Source organism: Oreochromis niloticus, linkage group LG3, assembly GCF_001858045.2.
Source record: "Oreochromis niloticus isolate F11D_XX linkage group LG3, O_niloticus_UMD_NMBU, whole genome shotgun sequence".
Lineage (NCBI taxonomy): Eukaryota > Metazoa > Chordata > Actinopteri > Cichliformes > Cichlidae > Oreochromis > Oreochromis niloticus.
In genome coordinates, this window is record NC_031967.2 from 85,377,836 (window position 1) to 85,394,126 (window position 16,291).

At 40.2% G+C, this 16,291-nt stretch overlaps 1 long non-coding RNA gene across 1 annotated transcript; it reads right to left on the reverse strand.

The window, feature by feature from the left end:
• Positions 1 to 3: 3 nt before the first annotated feature.
• LOC109199524 (uncharacterized) lies at positions 4 to 2,187 on the reverse strand. Its single transcript, XR_002059883.2, has 3 exons — positions 2,055 to 2,187; positions 1,275 to 1,435; positions 4 to 66 (listed from the first exon to the last, which is right to left on the reverse strand). It is a non-coding gene; the product is annotated as an uncharacterized LOC109199524 (long non-coding RNA).
• Between the last annotated feature and the right edge of the window lie 14,104 nt (positions 2,188 to 16,291).

Here is a 16,291-nt window from a genome sequence, read left to right on the forward strand (position 1 = left end):
TCTCTGTCCTCACACTGATCCATGCTGCTCAATTCACATCAGCTCACACACACTTTCTACCTTCACCTGCAGAGGAAACACAAATCATTCATGTGCACATCGACTGAAATCCTCCTTTCCATCATGTGTGCTGTCCAAATATCAGCTGCTTCTTTCCTGCTTCATCTCAGTGTCAGCTGAGAGAATGACAAACCCACTATGTGTCAACATTTGATGGATGATGACTCAGAAATGTGAAATGATGTTGACCTAAATCTGTTCTGATGATAATGATGAGCTTTGATGAGTTGTGACTCTCTGAGGTGTCACTAGTACAGGGGTCTGCAACCTTTAACACCCAAAGAGCCACTTGGACCCGGTTTCCATGCAAAAGAAAACACTGGGAGCCGCAAATACTTTTTGCCATCTAAAATGAAGATAACACTGTATATATTGTTTTTTGTGCTTTTGTGCTGCAACTAAAGTAAGTGAAGTTTATTTATTAAGCGCTTTTCACAGACAGGCAGTCACAAAGCGCTGTACACAAATATTAAAATAAACAATACAATCAATAGACATTATCCACAATGTAAAAGATCAAATGTAAATAATAATAATGAATTGGACTTTCAAGTCACCCAAAGCGCTTTACAATGCCATTATTCATTCACTCTCACATTCACACACTGGTGGAGGCAAGCTACAGTTGTAGCCACAGCTGCCCTGGGGCAGACTGACAGAAGTGAGGCTGCCATATCACGCCATCGGCCCCTCTGGCCAACACCAGCAGGCGGTAGGTGAAGTGTCTTGCCCAGGGACACAACGACCAGGACAGAGAGGCCGGGGATCGAACCGGCGACCTTCCGGTTACAGGTGCGCTTCCCAACCCCCTGAGCCACGGTCGCCCCACATAACGTAATATAACATAATGTAAAGAATATAAAATATGTAAATCAACAACAGGCTTGTTTGAACAGAAAGGTTTTTAACTGCTTTTTAAAACAGTCCACAGAGCAACTAAGGTGTGTTGTTTATGAAATCCATGAAGTGCTACAGAGAAAATTACATTTTATTTATGTAATTAACACATTTTGAACTCTTAAAGAAATATAACAAAAGGAAAGACACCCAGCTGAACTAAAATGATCCATGTAGCAAACAAAAACTGTTGTCAGCCGCCACCCTTATATCGCATTTGGACTTTTGGAGCCTTGACCTGACTCTTAAAAAATAATTGGAAAAAAAGCTGGAAAAAAATAGATATTTGCAAAATTCTGCCTAAATATGTATTTTACCTTGTTAATGTGTGTGGCGGGGCGTGGTCTGCAGCGCCACTGCAGGGGAGTCGCACGCACCTGAGCAGTCATAAGTGAGGTTTTCTGCTGACATGTTGACAGTTTGACTTCAGCTTTTACTGAAGAAAATCCACAGAAGGCTGAAAGTGAAGCATCACTTCCTGTTTGAGGAGAGCCAACAGTCTGTTTACATGTCAAGTTACAGCTGGAATAAATAAGCATTTGCAAAGTCTGCTGCTCTTTCTGTAACCATCTGACCATCAACTAACTCTGTGCTGTTGTTGCTGCTCTCATTCACAAAGTGCTCAGTTACGTTTTTAACTCGTGTCTGTAAGAGCTCTTAGCGTTAGCTTAGCGTTAGCATGCTGTCTGGCTAGCTTAGCGTCAGAGCTCTGCAGGTGTCGTGTGTAAATATTAATCACAGCGACAGTAAAACACTGCAGCTGAGTTGTGATGTCATCACGTACGCTGCGTCCTCTGTGCTCTGAGTGAACTCACAAAGTACAAACTACAAGTGCACAAACACGAACGTAGCTCAGAGTGGCGGACACACTCGGCCTCGTTGGTCCAGCTGTGAGTCCGTTACCGTGAACTATGGAGCGGCAGATTTGTGCTGAACTAACAGCTGATGTTAGCCAGGAAAACATTACACACTGACTTTAATGGAGAGACCGGAAATATAAACACACACAGTTTGTTGTGTGAAGAACTCAAACATGAGCTGAACAAAGTAAAGTTCCTAAAGACAAACTGTTAAAGGAGGAAAGAAAGCAAACTTACAGTTTCTTCACACACCAACAACAAGCTCCACTCCACGAAGTTCAGGAAGTGAAAGTAAACTGAGCAGGTAGAAAACACCCAGACAGGCGTTTGAGGACACTCGGGAGCAGTGGCGTGTCGAGCGGGGTGGCCTGGGGGGGGGGCACAGGCCACCCCCAACCAGACTGGCCACCCCAAAGCTAAAACAATAACATTCAATCAAATATCAAATATGCGATTATGTTTTCACAGTGAAACTCAGATATCCGAGTGTAAGTGAATGCAGCATTGGCTTCTGCACTATGAGTCTACCACTGTCTGACATTAAACCGGTTCGTGGGCACCGCTGCTATAGGGTATATATGAGTGAAAAGTAATGAAAGTTGGCACCGAGAAGGTAACCCAAAGGAGTGTTCAACTGACAGTTTCATATCAACAATCACAGATTGTTTTTTAATAAATGTCTAACATGAGTTCATCACATTCCTTTAAAGTTAATACATTTGAGCAGACTTGGCCTTTAATTTCTCGGGAGCATGAATGCAGTTTGGGATGAAACTGAGCAGGTGTAGAGCAGGTGGAGCAGAGGAATGATGTGTTTAAAGTTTCACGTCAACTATCAAGGATGATTTTTAATGATTTTTTTGAATATGACGCAATCAGGCTGCTTGTTTGTGTGAGCGTGCCCTTTTGTTTGGTGCGTGAGCGTGCGTCCATGTTTGTGATCAGCGCAGGAGAAAAGGCGCTGCCGTAGGGGGGATTGGAGCCAAGATGGCGACCGAGGTAGACGCTCTTCTCCGTGGCTAAGCGTTTTTTATCTGAATCACAAGTGAGTTATCCTACTGACTGTTTATTCAGTACACGTATGCGACACTTCTAAGTAACGGCTTCCTGAACCATACTTCAAAGAACTTTTTAGCCTCTTTGCAAAGCGATAGCTCAGCTAAGAGCAGAAAAGCTCTGTTGCCCCAGCGATGTTTCCAACAACTCAGGGTAGCAAAAGGAAGGAAAAAGTAACACCCATGAAATTTAAAAGTCTAACCAAAGGAACATCCAAGGAAATGGAGAGAAACACAGGTGTAGCTGGCTCAAAAACCAGCCCCGAGAAAGCCGTGACTGCCGAACATGACTACAACCACAGCGAAAGTCCTGAACTGATGCCAGTGCCGGACTCGGACCCCGATACTCCAGCCAGACCAGATGGTAAAAAACACAAAGGTGATATAACTCTTGCTGATGTGCAAAACAACATTGCTACTTTAATTCATGAGCGCTCAGATAATCTGGAGGCTATGATCAGTAAGAATACTGTTAACATCGAGGCCATGAAGAAGTCTATTGACTTCATGTTCTTCGAAGTAGAATCTTTGAAGAATGTCACCAAAACAGTTAAAGCTACTTGTGAAAAAAACAGCAGCAGAATGTCTCAAGTAGAACTGAAGGTCAACGAAGTTGAAAGATACCATCAGAGATGGAATCTCAGGCTCTCAGGTGTCCCTGAGGAAAAGCAAGAAGACATCACCAGAAAAGTTCTTGACATCTGCTGCACTGTTGCCGGGGAAACAAGTGCAGGATTCAAAAACAGCATGGATGTAGTTCATCGCCTGGGCCGCTATAGCGAAACTCAGAAGAAACCAAGGCTGGTTATCATTCGATTTGTGACAAGATCAGCTCGTGACCTGATCTGGAGGAAAGCTAAAAACTGCTCCTTTCTGAAAGAAAATTACATGAGGTTCACTGAAGATCTGTCCTCTGCCGACAGAGCGACGTGAGAGAAGCTTTGGCCTCTTATTGATGCTGCGAGGAAAGAAGGAAACGAGCTCACTTTGCCGGGGTCCGTGTGATCATTGAAGGGAAAGAGGTGCACCCAATGCTCACTTCGCCTGAGGATCAAGCTGCACCTGCGTTGATGGAGGTTTCATGCCCATGTTGAGGTATAAAGTTACAGATGTCAAAGGAGTTATTTACCAGTACCAGTTCCATGTTAACTAATGGAAGTAAACTGTTCATTATTTTGTCTTAAAGCCGCACTGTCTATATCACTTTGTTCTCTCAATGTCAGGGGCTTAAGAGACACTGTTAAGCGAAAAGCTTTGTTTTTGTTTGCAAATCAACAGAATACTGACTTTGGTTTTTTTTCAAGAATCACACTCTGTTATTAAGGATACTGCTTTTTGGAAAACACAGTGGGGCAAGCCCTATGGTTCTCACATGGTTCAGAAAGATCGCCTCCCTGAGGGCTGTGAAGGTTTACAGCAGCTCTTTTTAAAGATAAGCTCTGCAGGCATTAACAAGAAGACTGAAGTCCGTTGATTCTGCTTCAGGCAAGAAAACATTCAACCTTTGAATCAGAATGCATACTGTGATTGGCTGCAGGTACTTACATAAGCAAGTGACTGAGTTGTTGCATTATTCGTTTTTTTTGTTGTTTCTTTTTAAAGAGTCTGAAGTCTAAATTTAAGCTGTTTATTTCAGTCCAACTGTAACACTGCAAATGCACACAGTATGTAATAAATACATAACATATGATCCACAGAGGTGTGCAGGACTGTATTTAGTCGCAAGCCTGTCATAACTGATCAGACTGGTTTAGCTGTTTTGAAGGTGTCACTGTTGACTTTAGTGGGGAGTAGATGACCCCTGGCTCTGATGGAGGATCTGAACACAAACACACAGATTAAAGAAATGTTTAGATTTCAGATGATAAAAACTTCTGGGACCCATCAGAAAACTGGCTGTTTTATTTCCTCATCGCTTCATGACTCTGTGAACTGAAAACAAAACAATCCAACAAACGACTTTTAACTGAAAGTGGATCCAGAGGATTTCGATATTGGCGCTCGAATAGAGATGATAAAAGTAAGTGTCTTACCCCGACTTCTCTATTTTTTTCAGTCACTACCTGTTGATATACTTGAAAAACAATTTAGATGATGGGACAAAATTATATCTAAGTTTATATGGAATGGTCACAGACCGAGAATCAAATTTGAAACACTACAGATAAGAAAGGATAAGGGGGGTTTGGCATACTTTTATGCTGCACAAATCAGGTATATCATTTGTTGGTGTGACAATGATTATGAAGCCAAATGGAAGAATTTAGAAGAATCAGTACAAGTAAGAGAAATTCAAAGCCTCATAGGAGACAGAAAAGAAACAATGAGATTAATTAAATAGCTGAACTCAGTCACTCAGTTTACACTAAAAATATGGTTTAACCTGATATGAAAATACAAACTAGACAAAGAGCTTGGATTAACCCGATGGATAGCCTATGATAAGGGTTTTACACCCGGTTCTATGGACCAAAGATTTAAACAGTGGATTCCTACTGGATTAACAGCAATATGTACACTAATTAAAGATGGGAATTTTATGAGTTTCCAGGAGATTAAACAAATATATTAACTAAGTAATGAAGATCACTACAGATATTTGCAGATTAGGGACTTTTTAAATAAAGAAGTAAAACATAGTGTAGATCTGGATAAAAATACAATAATTAAAACCATAACTGAAGTTTATAAAGCAAAGAAAATTAGAATAATCTCAACAATTTACGAGCATATAATGGAGGCAAGAGGGTGTACAACAACATATGTAAAACTGAAGTGGCAGAGAGAGTTGGGACTGAACATATCTGATGAGGAATGGTCACAAACCTGGAAAATACAGCAGTCAACAACATCATCACGTGCCTGGAGACTGCACTGCTGGAAAAATGTAATTAGATTTTTTACAACACCCAAAATTAGGAACAAAAATACTTCATTACCACAACCGTGTTGGAGGGGCTGTGGAGATGGAAATGTGAATCATTCCCATGTGTTCTGGTTCTGTCCCAAGATTACAACATTTTGGGAAGATGTTCATTTAGTTATCGGTAAAATTCTGGGTTATGCTGTATCTAAGACTTGTACATTATTATACTTTGGTGTCATTACGGGAAATGTGATGAAAGAAGATAGATACATATTGAAAATTATGCTTGCTGCCAGTAAAAAGGCAATCACAAGAAAATGGAACAAGATAGACCCACCATCACAGGACGAATGTATCAAAATTATAGATGAAATACAAACTATGGAACAATTGACCTACAGAATAAGGACTCGGGAAGATCAATACCATAAAAAGTGGGAGAAATGGACTGAATACATAAACTCAACAGGATAGAGACCAACACATTGATAATGAGAAATGATCAAACTGTAGAAACAAGGAGATCCAACATGGGGTTTTTGTTTTGTTTTGTTTTGGTTTTTTTGTTGTTGTTCTGTTTTGTTGTTACCCCCTACCCCCCTGTATAATGTTTTTAAAAAAACAATAAAAAGAAAGTTAAAAAAAAGAAGAAAGATCGCCAGGAGTTATTACTCTGAAGAACAAATTTAATGGGCACTCTGAAAAGGACTCAGAAGGGCACTATGTGATAATGATTGTCAACATTGATGGTTCACTTCTTCTTCTTGCCAACGTGTATGGTTTTAATTCTAAGTCTGATAATGACTTCTTATTGGACGCTTTTTGTTCTGGTTATCCAAATACCCTAATCTCCTATTATTGGAGGCGATTTTAACATTGCTCCAGATCCTTCACTGGACAGATGGCCACCTGGTTCAAATAACTCTCTGTCCTGTTGTTTAAATACATTTATGCAAAAGTTTCATTTAATAGATATTTGGAGATTTAAAAACCCTAAAGCCAGACTATTTACACGGAGTAACAAATCCAACTCTTCTAAATCCCGTATTGACTTCTCGTTAATCTCTGATTGCTTAAATAGGGATAATGTTATAACCATAATGCCAACTCCACTCACGGATCACAAAGCGGTATCACTTCAGGTCTTTTTCAATGCTAATGCTGCCCAAACTTGTAGGAGCTGCTACTGGAAACTTAATAACTCCCTTCTAAAACATGAAAAAGTGACTGAAGATATTTTGTCATTAATCAAACATTTCTGGGATAAAGCCCTAAGCAGTCATCTCTACTGTCAAAATTGGGAACTCTTTAAATCTGAAGCCACTAAATATTTAAGAGAGTATGGCTCATCTGCAGCAAAACAAAGGAAAAATGAAGAAATAATGTAATTACTAGTATATCTGCTCTCAATCAGATCCCACCAGAGAGCCTATCTGAAGAAGATAAAACTGACTTAGCTTTGCAACAGAGTAAGTTAAATGACATCTATAAACTGAAAGCAGAGGGAGCCTTTGTGAGATCAAGGAGAAGGTGGTTAGAAGAAGGTGAACAACACTCATCCTATTTTTTTAAATGAGAGAAATCTCGTTCTAAACTTAGTTCTGTTCAGAGATTTAATATTAACGGCATTATAACTGATGACCCCCGAAAAGTCTCCACCTATTGCTCCAATTTTTATAAGGATTAAAACAAGTCAGAGTTTGATGAGAGTGCTGCTCTGAACTTTATGGATCAAATCCCTGATGTGCAAACAGTTAAAGAAGATCAGATGAGTTTCTGTGATAGGCCGATATCTATTAGTGAAGTGCTGCCTGCTATTCGACGTCTTAAACTTAATAAATCCCCAGGAACCGATGGCTTAACCTCTGAATTTTACATTACTTTTGCAGATCAACTGGCTCCATTTCTTCTTACTGTATACATTGAAAGTCTTATAAATCAGTCTGTTCCCCCGACTTTATCACAAGGTCTGTTAACCCTAATCCCAAAGCCAAAGAAAGATCCCACTTATATTGACAACTGGAGGCAAATTTGCCTCCTCAATCAATCAATCAATCAATCTTTATTTATAAAGCACTTTTCATACAAAAAATGTAGCAGCAAGTGCTTTACATGGTTAAAAGCAGCCCACCCCACCCTCCCACACACACACACACACACACCCTCCCACACACACACACACACACACCCTCCACACACACACACACACGCACAGACACACACACGCACACGCACACGCACAGACACACACACGCACACGCACACTTAAAGAGTAAAATTGGGCTGCACAGGGAGCCGTCTGCACCGGGAGCCGGTCACAGACCGCAACCTCCAGGCTGGGCACACAGCAGGAGGGAGGTAAAGAAGCCCCCAGCCAGGCTGAGAGGACCCACAGAGCCCCAGCAGCCACGGTCGATCACAGCCCCGGTGCAGAGAGCCCCCTCCGAGGAAACACTGGAGATATGACCTAATAAGAATATATACAGGATAAAGAGATAAAATAAATAAGAATGAGATACAATATAAATATAAATATAAATAGAGTAAGAAGATAAAAAATTAATAAGATAAAATCAATAAATATTAGGTAAAACCTAAATTAATAATATAAATAGAATAACAGGTTAGAATAAATAAGCATAAAATAAATAAACGTTAGGTGAAAGCTAAATTAAAAAGGTGGGTCTTGAGCCTGTTTTTAAAAACATGAACGTTCTCTGCGGCCCTGAGCTCCTCCGGCAGGCTGTTCCACAGTCGAGGACCATACCACTGAAAAGCTGCCTCTCCGTGAGTATGTGTCCTGACTTTAGGGACAATCAAAAGGCCAGTACCAGAGGACCTCAGGGTCTGCGAGGGTTCATATGGTAAAAGCAGATCTGAGAGATAAGAAGGCCCAAGACCATTAAGACATTTAGAAACCAATAAATGAACTTTAAAATCGATCCTGAAACACACGGGGAGCCAATTTAGCGATTCTAAAACCGGTGTAATGTGGGCCCGCCCTCTGGTCTTCGTCAGCACACGAGCTGCAGAGTTTTGTAAAAGTTGTAAAGGTGAAATATTATTTTTGGGGAGACCAGAGAGCAGGGCATTACAGTAATCAATGCGACTGGTAATAAAAGCATGCATCAGCATCTCCGTGTTGGCCCGAGAGAGAATAGGGCGGACTCTGGCTATATTTTTTAGATGATAAAATCCAATTTTGGTTACATGTTTAATATGTGGGATAAAACCAAGCTCAGAGTCAAAAATAACACCCAGATTTTTCACTTGTAGTGAAGGGCATAGTGAAAATGCCTGTAATTTAGACAAGAGTTTCTCTCTCTGAGCCTCAGGACCGATGATTAAAACTTCAGTTTTGTCCTGGTTAAGCTGTAAAAAGTTTTCTGCCATCCAAGATTTTATATCTAGACTACAGTTAAAAAGGGCATCCATTGGTCTGGTGTCATCAGGAGACACGGAGATGTACAGCTGAGTATCATCAGCGTAACCGTGGAAGTTCACTCCATGCCTCCTGATGACACTGCCAAGAGGGAGCATATACAAATTAAAAAGTACAGGGCCTAAAACCGACCCTTGAGGCACACCACATGTCATTTTATGGATCTTAGAGGAGCATGTATCCATACTCACCATAAAAGTTCTGTCTGAGAGATAGGAAGTGAACCAGTTGTGTACAGCACCAGAGAGGCCCACCATGTGTTTCAGTCTGTTTAAAAGTATAGCGTGGTCTACTGTATCAAAGGCTGCGCTTAGATCCAGTAGCACCAGGACTGAGAGCTTTTGGGCGTCCCAGTTACATCTAAGATCATTTAAAACCTTTAGGAGAGCGGTCTCTGTGCTGTGGTTCACCCTAAATCCAGACTGAAATATCTCCAGGATCTGTTTATCATTCAGAAAATCATTAATCTGAGTAAAAACAAGTTTTTCTAAGATTTTACTTAAAAATGGTAAGTTGGATACAGGTCTGTAGTTATTAAAATCATTACAATCCAAATTGCTCTTCTTCAGAAGGGGCCTCACCACCGCCGTTTTAAAGGCAGCAGGGAAGACACCCGACTGAAGAGAGCAATTCATCATGTATCAAAGCTCAGCTTCAAAAAATCCATAAAGTGTTTTAAAAAGTGAAGAGGGGATTGGATCTAGAAGACATGTGGTGGGTCTCACTGTGGAGAAAACTTTCTTAAGGTTCTCAGCATTAACCAGGACAAAGCTGTCCAGTGTCTCCTCAGGTACCATCGAGCCCTCAGATGTGTTTAAAATCATATCACGAGAAGATAAAATATCACATCTGATGGTGTTGATTTTTCCCCTGAACTGGTCTGCAAACTGCTCACAGAGTGAGTCTGTGGGGGTTCTTTGGGAGCTGTTAAAATCAGGGTTAAATAAATGATCTATGGTGGAGAAGAGGACCTTGGGATTATTTTTTTTATTACTGATTATTTTGGCGAAGTATGAATTTCTTGAATTCCTTAGTGTATTATTGTACATTTTAAGTTGCTCGCAAAGTATTTGATAGTTGATTTCATTTTTATTTTTCCTCCATCTCCTTTCTGCTGCCCTGCAAGTTTTTTGAGTGTTTTGACTTCTTCGTTTCTCCAGGGTGATACACGTTTTATGTTCATCTTTTTGGTGGTGAGTGGAGCAACGGTCCAGGCTTTTCTTCAGTTTGCTGTTAAAATGATTAAAAATAAAATCACAGGGTGGTAAAATTTGCAGCCACTTCAGAGGTTAGATAGCGCCTCCTCACAGTTCGCACCGAGGTCTCCCGCTGAATAAAACCGGTGATGTTAAAAAACACACAGTAGTGGTCAGAGACGGCCAAGTCAACAACAGAGGACACACTGGTGGACAGCCCATGGGTGATGACCAGGTCCAGAGTATGTCCTCTGTTGTGAGTCGGCTGCGTGACGTGTTGGGTAAAATCCATACAGTGAAGAATGTTTAAGAATTCTTTTGATGTAGGGTCAGAAGGATTATCTATGCGCAGATTAAAATCACCGGTTAAAATTATCATATTATACTTTGAATGTATGTTTGTTAAAAATTCTGAGAATTCCTTGATAAAAGCAGCACTGTCTTTAGGTGGTCTATAAATTGTGACAGATAAAACTGGAGGGCTGCTAAAAACAATAGCGTGGAATTCAAAAGTGGCAAAATGATCAAATAAGATTTGTTTGGTGGTGAGTGTGTTGTTGGTTAAAGATGCAGTCCCACCAGGGGCGGATCTAGAAGGGTGGCATGGGGTGGCAAGTGCCACCCTAAAATGATCCCTTGCCACCCCAAGTGCCACCCCAGTTTTGCATATGACAGTGTTGTTTATTAAAATAAGATAACATTAATAGTTTGAGCGTAGTTACAGTCAACAGTGAATATAAATGCTAAAACTGAATATATTGCAGAGTGTTCCCCCCCTCCACCATTAACAAATGGTTCAGCCCATAGCAGGACCGACTTTTTTCTTGTTTTCAGTAGCAAGCGATGCTTATGATTGTGCCAGAGCACATTTTGAACAACACCGTGGGAATTTCGGATTTTGCACAGGTGGTTGGATGTTACACTCTGGAAATGGAAGGAAGGTGAGTGTTATTAACCCTCTGTGGTCCACGGACACGCTGCACCTCCAAATCACATGACTGATGTAAGCTGACATAGCAACAAGCTGCAGCCACGCTGAGTCTCTGTTTCAGCCCACATTGAAAGTTCGGACTGCAAAGTTTTTTAATTTTAATTACAGGCCAGTAAATCCAGAGTTATGATAATATATATAAGCCGCGCTTTTTTCTAAATACTGTCGTCACGTTTGTGTGTGTGTGTTTTAAGCGTTTTCTAAGGACAGCGCGAAAACAGTAAAGAAAGGGAAAAAAAAGCCACCGCTTTCCTATCGGTGGAAAAATGCACCATGTCGACCAATTATAAAAAAAGTCAACACGTGGGATTTGGTTGTTTAGGAAGAGGGGAGAGTTTTGGGAGTGACGGTAACGGCAGCGAGACAGAGTGAGCGAGTGAGAGAGAGAGAGAGAGAGTTTTTAGATGTGGGAGATTTGTGATGTTTAGTGTGGAGTGTATACTTAGTGTGTTGTGTAGTCGTTTTGTTTTGTGTGTCAGTGAGGGCACTAATGAATGTCACTAAGGCACATTTGCAACGTAAACACTGTCACTAAGTAGAAAACCAGCGGAGTGATACACCTGCTGCTGTCAGGCCTGCAGGTTTATCCCTGTGCTGTTCTCCTCTGTCTTTTGGTGGACAAACTTTTTTTACTGGCACACATCATTTGTGAGGCATCTTATTGCGAAACCTGATTGTTCTCTCATTTTAGTTTTAGTAATATTTTTAAATGGTTGAACAAAATAAAAAAACGGCAGGTGTATTGGCTGCATTTTTAGATAAATAGTTGTATATGTTTACAAAATGTACATTTTATATTTGCATTTCAAGTTATAAAAATTTACTCAACATGTCTGTGGGTTTTTTTACAGTAAAAAATACTACTAGGATTTTAAGTTCTTTGTGTGATTTCAGATCAGTAATACTAATGCAGTATGTCAGTGAAAAAAACAACTAAATTCAGTTGAGCTGAAAAGAATGATACCAAACAAGGCAAGGGGGGAAAAAATGAAACAATTTGAGGGTGAAATACAAACGTAAACTCAAAAGGAGTCAAAAATGGCCGCTTGTATTTCAGATCTCAGTGGGTTAATCCAACAAATCATGAAAAATTAGGTTTAAATTTTTGTTCATGACAGTGCAGATTTCTGACATTTTGTGTAATTTAAGCTGTAACAATGTGATTGTTTTCTAACAAAAAACAGTAAAACTTAAGTTAGACTTGTGTTTGTAAATGAACCGCCCCATGTTGTGTAGCTTTCTGGATTTTATACTTATTGGGCTACATATTTATTTATCATACAGGCTATACAGTACATAAGATCAAAACTCACATGTTTTATGTAACTAAAGTGTGTAATTATGTGGGCTACAGACAATAATTAAGTTATAGACTTTATTTATATGAAAAACGTGTATGCTTACTGCATTTTAATTATTTTAACCATATGTAACCACCTGCATATGTGTTTGAAAAAAAGGGCTTCGATTTTGCCACCCCATTTGATTTCTTTGCCACCCTCATGCCACCCTAAGAAAATTTCTCTAGATCCGCCCCTGAGTCCCACCACCTCTCTTACCACTTCTAATAGAAAAAGAGAAATTAAAATTTGGTGGGGAGGCCTCAGTGAGAACAACTGGTGCATCCGAACTCAGCCATGTTTCAGTTAAAAATAAACAATCAGGTTTATTATCTAAAATTAAATCATTAATAATATGATTAATTATATTAATTAGCCCATTAATAATAAATGGGCTCGGATGTACCAGTTGTTCTCACTGAGGCCTCCCCACCAAATTTTAATTTCTCTTTTTCTATTAGAAGTGGTAAGAGAGGTGGTGGGACTGCATCTTTAACCAACAACACACTCACCACCAAACAAATCTTATTTGATCATTTTGCCACTTTTGAATTCCACGCTATTGTTTTTAGCAGCCCTCCAGTTTTATCTGTCACAATTTATAGACCACCTAAAGACAGTGCTGCTTTTATCAAGGAATTCTCAGAATTTTTAACAAACATACATTCAAAATATAATATGATAATTTTAACCAGTGATTTTAACCTGCACATAGATAATCCTTCTGACCCTGCATCAAAAGAATTCTTAAACATTCTTCACTGTATGGATTTTACCCAGCACGTCACGCAGCCGACTCACAACAGAGGACATACTCTGGACCTGGTCATCACCCATGGGCTGTCCACCAGTGTGTCCTCTGTTGTTGACTTGGCCGTCTCTGACCACTACTGTGTGTTTTTTAACATCACCGGTTTTATTCAGCGGGAGACCTCGGTGCGAACTGTGAGGAGGCGCTATCTAACCTCTGAAGTGGCTGCAAATTTTACCACCCTGTGATTTTATTTTTAATCATTTTAACAGCAAACTGAAGAAAAGCCTTGACTCCGTTGCTCCACTCACCACCAAAAAGATTAACGTAAAACGTGTATCACCCTGGAGAAACGAAGAAGTCAAAACACTCAAAAGAAATTGCAGGGCAGCAGAAAGGAGATGGAGGAAAAATAAAAATGCAATCAACCATCAAATACTTTGCGAGCAACTTAAAATTTACAATAATACACTAAGGAATTCAAGAAATTCATACTTCGCCAAAATAATCAGTAATAACAAAAATAATCCCAAGGTCCTCTTCTCCACCATAGATCACTTATTTAACCCTGATTTTAACAGCTCCCAAAGAACCCCCACAGACTCACTCTGTGAGCAGTTTGCAGACCACTTCAGGGGAAAAATCAACACCATCAGATGTGATATTTTATCTTCTCGTGTTATGATTTTAAACACATCTGAGGGCTCGATTGTACCTGAGGAGACACTGGACAGCTTTGTCCTGGTTAATGCTGAGAACCTTAAGAAAGTTTTCTCCACAGTGAGACCCACCACATGTCTTTTAGATCCAATCCCCTCTCCACTTTTTAAAACACTTTATGGATTTTTTGAAGCTGAGCTTTTATACATGATGAATTGCTCTCTTCAGTCGGGTGTCTTCCCTGCTGCCTTTAAAACGGCGGTGGTGAGGCCCCTTCTGAAGAAGAGCAATTTGGATTGTAATGATTTTAATAACTACAGACCTGTATCCAACTTACCATTTTTAAGTAAAATTTTAGAAAAACTTGTTTTTATTCAGATTAATGATTTTCTGAATGATAAACAGATCCTGGAGATATTTCAGTCTGGATTTAGGGTGAACCACAGCACAGAGACCGCTCTCCTAAAGGTTTTAAATGATCTTAGATGTAACTGGGACGCCCAAAAGCTCTCAGTCCTGGTGCTACTGGATCTAAGCGCAGCCTTTGATACAGTAGACCACGCTATACTTTTAAACAGACTGAAACACATGGTGGGCCTCTCTGGTGCTGTACACAACTGGTTCACTTCCTATCTCTCAGACAGAACTTTTATGGTGAGTATGGATACATGCTCCTCTAAGATCCATAAAATGACACGTGGTGTGCCCCAAGGGTCGGTTTTAAGCCCTGTACTTTTTAATTTGTATATGCTCCCTCTTGGCGGTGTCATCAGGAGGCATGGAGTGAACTTCCACAGTTACGCTGATGACACTCAGCTGTACATCTCCGTGTCTCCTGATGACACCAGACCAATGGATGCCCTTTTTAACTGTATTCTAGATATAAAATCTTGGATGGCAGAAAACTTTTTACAGCTTAACCAGGACAAAACTGAAGTTTTAATCATCGGTCCTGAGGCTCAGAGAGAGAAACTCTTGTCTAAATTACAGGCATTTTCACTATGTCCTTCTCTACAAGTGAAGGGTAATAATTATGGATATGCTATATTAGTTGATGGTTTTCTATAAATCCAGCAATGAACATGTAACAAGGAACATCATTGAAAAGAAAATAACATAACAGCCATCGACTCATCCATGGTTAAACCAACAACTAATAAAATACCATTGTGAACATTATGAACCCACCACCACCCGTCCTTGTTGGAGGACGCTGAACAGACAGTGAAACTGACTTGGAGGGGCAGAACATGGCTGTGATGATGAATTGGTGCTGGTGGGGGGAGTTGGCAGACAGTACCAGGAGAGGATGCTTTAAGTGCATTTGATTATGCATAACAGATGTTGACAGATGTTTGATATCTCTGCCTCTGCTGATCTGACTTTTGCACACATTACATATCACTTTGGTTTCATCTGCAGCACTGACTGTAAAATGCTTCCACACAGAACTTGAGTTTTTAGGCTGATGGAGACCAAGAGGTGGCTCAGCAGCAGCAACACTCTTTTCTATTTGGTGCCCAAATCCATGTGGGGAGTTTCAGCTAAGCTAATGAGTGACGGGAAGCTATGCTAAAGTTAACTAGCCTATAGTCTACATCTTGCTGTCTGCAAAAGACAGAGTAACTTAAACGTACCCTATAACTCCCACAAGTGCATACAATTTGACACAACTACATAAGGATCGTTTTATTCTTTTAAACCGGACGTTAACATTTCTCTGTCAACAGCCTGTTGTCTAAATGACTGAGGTAACAGAGCTACGTAAACAGAGTGAATATGAGAGACCTGACTGCAGACGTCAATAACGCAGTGTAATGGAATAATCTCCCGATCTTCACTAAAGTTATAAACTGCCTCCGGAACCCAGTTATGGTACAAAAACATCTATTCAACAAAAACAGTGATGCAGTTCAGTCTTTTATGGCTCAGCCTTTCTGTTGCTGTGTGCAGCAGCCTGTGTCACTCACTCATCCAGTCATGCACTGAGGTCTCATAAGGAAACTCAGCTTTTTGATATAAAGTTTTTTTGTTCCCGAATACAAATATTTTTAAAAGTATTTGTTCAAAACAAATATTCGTAGTGTCACGGATTCAAAATATTGGGGATGGATACAGGAGGAAAACCAAAATAACAACACTGGTCCGGCCGGGTCAAGTCAAACGATGATTT